Raw genomic sequence first — 6000 nt, 5'->3', positions numbered from 1 at the left:
AGGTCCCGGCCCCCGGCTCCCTTCCCGCCCCCCCTCAGGCGCCGCCTTTCCCCGCCCGACGACGTGAGGGGGCCGGCCCGGGCTGCGTAGGAGCCTGGCATCTAGACGGCGGCCGCAACGCTGCGCCGTTCCCCCTTCCCCTCCTCTCTCTTTCTCTCTCCTCCCGTGCGTGTGAGTATCCGCCTCGGCTGCCTGCGCGGTTACCACAACAAAGCCGGGGAGGGGGAGACGGCGGCTGCTGCTTCCCGGGGGCTGCCGGCCCGGCCCGGCCTGGCGGCGGTGGGGCCGCCGGTGCTCCGTCTCCGGGGTTGCCGGTGCCTCCTTCCCCACGGAAGGCGCCCGGAGAGCGGGTGTGTGGCGGTTGGGGGCGGCGGTTGGGGGCGGCAGGCATTTTCTTCCCCCGCCTGTGGTAATTTTTGCCAGATCGACCAAGGTGGGAGACTGTTTTGGTTTTATATATATAAAATTTTTGATCATCATATAATTAATATTGTTATTATTTTTCACTTTGCTGTCTTTCTGCTCGGTCCCCGCCTGAGCAACACGTATGTAGGTGTCTCCCAAGCATGTCACACGTGCTATATTTGGAGGGCTTCGGCTGGCGTTGAGCCGCCAGAGTTTAGTCATGCTGCCGTGTCTTACGTCTCTCTTCAGTGCCGTGCCTGCCCTCGTTGCTCCTCGGGGGGATTGGAAAAGTGGTGGGAGACTTTCTTCTGAGGTACCAGCCCTCTCGTTGGCATCGTAGTTTTGTTGGCTTTGGGAGTGAGTTACCGTGTCATGTGTGCTGCCATCCCTAAAGTTACCTGACTAGGACGGATACGTTGAAGCAATGCTCAAATAGAGTTTAGTGTAGTGTTTTGGTTGGGTGTAGTTAGCAGGAATTAAGTCAACTGAAATGATTGTTGTAAACAGCTTGCCTCAAGGGTGTCGAATCATCGCAATGGTCACATCTCCACAGTGTCCTCCGGAGGACAGTGTTGTAACCCCTCCTGCATCTCTCTAGTTTCCTCAGGGCGACGGTATTGTAACTCCCCCTGCTCTGCACAGGGCTGTGTTCTGCACTAACGGATCCCAGCGTGGGCCTGTACTTTGGGAAAATAAGCAACCACCAAACCTCTTGGTCCCTGTGTATTTGTGTGGAAGTCACAGAAGAGGCAACTGTAAATCCTGGGCCTTTCTTGGCTGTCATTTGTGCAGCCCCTGCAGCAGAACAGAGTACTGAATTCATTGCAAAGCGTCTCAGTGAGATGATACAACAAACAGCAACGTATGTCATGCTCGTGAAGCTCCGTTTTTTTCCTGGATTTTTCACAGCATATTAGGGAAATGGGCAATTTAAATTATAGCTTAGCATGCCTTTGGGCACAACCTAATTTAAGGTCATGTAACTTCTATGCCTTGGTAAAGTTCTTCCCTTGTGGTTCTGTTAAACACAATTTTTCAGAAACTGCTTTTAGTATAGTATGCAAATGTTTAGACTTGTTCAGTCATACTATAAAATATATATAAAAAGCATCTAGTGTTTGCATTTGGGCATTTATATATTTAAAAACTGTGTGGTTAAAATTTCTATGCAACATTCATAGAAGCAGCAGGAAAACTATGTGGGATGGAATGAATATAATAGAAATAGCAGCACTAAATTTCTTTTGTATCCCTGCTTTTGTCTGTTACGAGGTGCTTTATATAGGGCATCGAGTGCATTGTGCATGTTTTTGCTTCTATGAAAAAATAGTTAATCTCTCTTTCTTGGATAGAAGGTGATCGCTGGAGTTGTCAGTGGAGAGAGAACAAAGTTCCACAAAAAGTTAAATTCTTCAGAGGACCTATTTGAAGACTAAAATGAAGTCATCATTACTAGAAAATTAGTCACCGGATGTTAGCTTAAGAATGGGTTTGTAAAATAATTGACATTTTAAAATATAGTTTCCAAAAATTTGGACTCAGCCTTTGGAGTGCTTCAAGCTCTCCCACCACTTTTTCCTGTTTGTTTTGGTTTGGTTTTCGTTTTGGTTTGCTTTGGGTTTTTGGTTTTGTAGTGCAGACATTGTTCCTCTTTGTATTTTCTCAGCCTAGATAATCGTTGTAATGGTATGGAATGGAGACCAGAGAAAAGGAGAGAAGTGATTTGTGGACATTCTGTTCCTTTTCTTGGGACTTAAAGCTTTTATGACCTACTGAGATTTTTGTTTTGGTTTAGTGCTTGCCCATGTTTAAAAGGGCATTCAGAGGGTCCCATGTTTTTGCATAAGACTTACACAGGCTCAGATGGCCATCAGGACTGCTGAGCCTGTTGAGGCTTTGAAAGTACAATTGGCCAATCCCCTTAGAGACTTGACCTGGCAGCACATACAGGTGCTTCTCTAAGGAGTGTTTAAAAATTTGCAGGATAGGTGGCATTTGGTTTTCTGTGGCATAGGTGACAGGAGCATCTACAAGCTTTTTAAAGTCTGCCCAGTCAGGAGTTGGGTGATACAATAATATACTTGGAGCTTAGAGGTAAGAGCCTCAAAGTAAGCTAGCTCCTAGGTGAGCCTAAGTATCCCCTTAAATTTATGGGAGATAGGCAGACTGTTACTATGATGGATGTACCTTAGTGCTTCTACCAGAGCTGCTCTCTGAAGTTTTTTCATTCTTTGCTTCCTGTTGTTATACTTAGCAGAGACTGGTGATGGAATGATATAAAACATAACCTATGTTCCTTGGCTAAGGTTTTTCCCATCCAATAATCTTCACTGATATTTAAGTCACAGTTCAATGGTGGGTATTTGTCATTCTTTAAGTGTTTCATTTTAATAACATAATAAACACTGGAACTCCAGAAAACCCATATTACGTTGAATTTAAGAGAGCCCTATCTTTCAGCATTTTATCTGCTTTTCCATAGTGATACGTCTCATCTGAAGAAATGAACAAGTCATAAAAATACAATGCAAGAGAGGATCTCAAGAGGCCTTTACCTCATTTGGCCCCAATACACATTCTGAGGAAACATAAACATACTTGGACTAGTCCTAAGTGATACTTACTTAAGCTGTTCTTTGTATACTGATTTAGTGACTGAATTTCTGTTCTTCACCCTGCTTATCTGTACCAGACAGTGCTTGTTCCTCTTACATAGAAATATATTCACTGAAAATTAAAAGGACTGCATTTTATCTTCAGTGGCTGTGGAGAATGTGATTGCTATGTCTGTAAAACTGTATGTGTATTTTCCAAACTGTGATAATAGGTGTTATCTTGTGGTCACAAAATGCGCACCTACTTGATCTGTGTGGAAGCACATCTATGCAAAGTGTTGAGGGAAATGCTGATGACATGCCTATTTATGCAGTCAGGTCACTAAGCATACTAAATCCATAACATCAGAAGCATGAACAAACTTCTAGTTCAGTGACCATTTCTGTTGTTGGAGACAGTTCATGTATTGTGCCACTTGGTAAGGATGGCCTGGTATTCTACAGTATGCTGTGATTTATCTGCTGCTGAACTCCGTCAATAGTTTGTGAAATGGTGCAGTTGCTTCCTTTGTGGTCCTGCCATCTACTTCAGGACTGGCACAGAGTCAAATCCAGAATATGCCAAGGTTAAGTGGCATGTGCACGGTATGGATGGTCAGCTCTTGATCAAAGTTCTAATGCTCTTGAACTCTGTTACAGATTTATTTTTGAGGTCTGGCTTCCCAACAGTAGCAGATGGGTGTCTGTAGATTCTAAGCATTTCTGGGCCATACCTCTGTTGTGTGCAATGAATGAGGAGCACAGACTGAACATAACTGGTCTGTTAAAAGGTGAGAGTAGGGCAGAAGTTACTGTACAAATACTGGTGAAAGAATTGTTGTTTCTCATTTACTTTTGAACTGTGATGAAAGACAGGGTTTATGCGTCTATGTAGGTTCAAATGGGGAATGATCAATGGTGGTTTGAGAGCTTGAAGATGTACACAGAGACCTTTGAGGTTTGGGCCACCTTTGTGCTGTACTTTTTGAGACAGTTGATCAACCCGGAAGCATCACTTACAGGAAGCGGGGGAAGTGGTGTATGTGTTGTCATTTGGAAGATGGTAGTACCTGACTCCCAACAGTCTGCAGCAGCTGCTTGGATTAGTCTCAGCAGATTCCAAGGGAGCTAGTGTTTGAGGGTGTGCTTGGGGCTTCAGGAAGACATGCATACACAGGCCATCACCCAACTGGTGCACCAGGATGATGGCACTTGTAACTCCAGCCTTTACGGGGCAGATATGCTGAAGTTTTGCTTTAATAAGAGGAATTGGTTTCCTTTTTCTTGCATGCCATCATGGACTACTGTGTCAGATTCACCACCTTCAGTTGTGGATAGCCTGGTTGGATGCTTGTGGCCCCAATATTTAAATCTTTGTATTGGCAGAAACACTCTTCATAGATATGCACCGGTACAGCAGGAGCAAGAAAACTCAGCTTCCTTTTACCTTGCTCTTCACTCTCAATACCTGGCAGTAGAGTCTGTCCTTTTCTGGGCTTTTCATACCTGTATACAAATAACTTTGCTGCCAGGAATTGTTCAACGTCTGTGTATGTTATCAAAAGACTGTGGCTATGGATCACTTCTGGGAAGGGTCAGTGCCAGTGACCAGTTTCCCCCTAGCATCTTGCTGCCTTTTGGTCCCTCAGATAGCTGGAGGTGGGACTCTTGCAGGTAGTGAGAAACAGCGTATGGCAGTAGGCCCGTGAGACTTTGATGTGGCATTGCTTATGCTTGGAGAGATGGAACGGCCTTATGAAGGAAATCCTTCCAGAGGCTGCTGATACTTTTATCAAACAACATATGATTCATTGTCTTTATTTTTTATTTTGATTGTAAGCTGCTTCTGTTCCCCCTGGGTTTGGAGGGTTTGCTGGCCATTTTCTTAGGGTTCTCAGCAGTGAATGAGTAGCTGTGGCCTGTTTAGACAGGCCTGATGGGCATCATCACTCCCATCATTTAACCTCAGTAGTCTCTGACCCAGCCTTTCTGCTCATGAGGTCACAAGGTGACCTCCACTGAAGAACAAATACTAATGTGTGCATATGAGTGAAGTCCTGGAGCTACACATCCATGCCTCTCAGCATAATGTATTGCAGCTTTTCATAGTAGGGGAGTGGCTTGGTTTTGGCTCAAGAGGAACTATTTTTTATTTTTTCCCTCTTTTTTTTTGCCTTTCCCTCTCCCCTCCCCCCCTTGTACATTAACTTTAAGCCTTTGCCCTGCAGTCATCTAGGATTCTCTGGTGGTCGTGTGCTTTCGTTTGCTCTAGCAGATGATGGCAATTGACTCTGCTCCAGGACTTTGTAGTGCCCATTTGGTGAACTGAATCCTTGCTTGAAATAGTCAGGAGACTGAGGGCTTTCTGTTGGAATCCTTTAAAAAGGACTCTAAAGTACTTTGGAGCATCTCCAGTGGGCCTACCTCTGTTTGGAGGCAGAACTGCTGTTCTGAGGGCTAACTTTGTAGGTTTGGGAGTTTCCAAACTATGTTTTACAGCATGCAGGGAAAAATCTTTTCCTTTGTGTCCAGCAGAGAGAACCAGGGCAAAAAACCAAACCAAAACCAAGAAAAAAATAAGCAAAACAAGAAAACCCCAGAGGAAAAAGTGCAGCAACAGCTGGGTATATTGACCCCATAGATTTGAAGTAGCAGGTCTTCCCTCCTTCCTCTTCTCTAGTTAGGAGAGAGAAAAAGACAGTGAAAGGCATTAGAGAGCCAGCTGAGAATCAGCTGGACAAGTGGTTTTCAGATGCACTAGAAACAATAGTAGTTTTGATCTGAGCTTGAATTAGGTCCTGTCAGACCTGATCTGTGAGGGACAAATGGTGGTTCCATGGCCTGTTCAGATTACTCAGTTCAGGTGCAAGTCTACTACTGTCTCATGAGCCAAGAACAAGAAATTTGTCATGAATCAGCAGTAAATACTTACATGTAGGTTGTAATCTGAGCAAAGCAATTCACCCCCATGGAGTTATGTCTAGGTGGTTGATTAGCAGCA

The 6000-nt window shown here is 44.5% G+C and overlaps 1 protein-coding gene across 1 annotated transcript in view; it reads left to right on the top strand.

The window, feature by feature from the left end:
* Positions 1–94: 94 nt before the first annotated feature.
* The window catches only part of CFAP97 (cilia and flagella associated protein 97), a 34806-nt gene continuing 28900 nt past the window's right edge, over positions 95–6000 (top strand). Inside the window, exon 1 of the mRNA XM_010570009.1 lies at positions 95–171. The gene's annotated coding sequence lies outside the window, so the exon portion shown is untranslated. The remainder of the gene's footprint in view (positions 172–6000) is intronic.

The sequence above is a fragment of the Haliaeetus leucocephalus genome, unplaced genomic scaffold, assembly GCF_000737465.1.
Source record: "Haliaeetus leucocephalus isolate CR32 unplaced genomic scaffold, Haliaeetus_leucocephalus-4.0 Scaffold284, whole genome shotgun sequence".
NCBI lineage: Eukaryota > Metazoa > Chordata > Aves > Accipitriformes > Accipitridae > Haliaeetus > Haliaeetus leucocephalus.
Note: the sequence above shows the minus strand (reverse complement) of the source record. Positions and strands in the feature narration are given on the sequence as shown.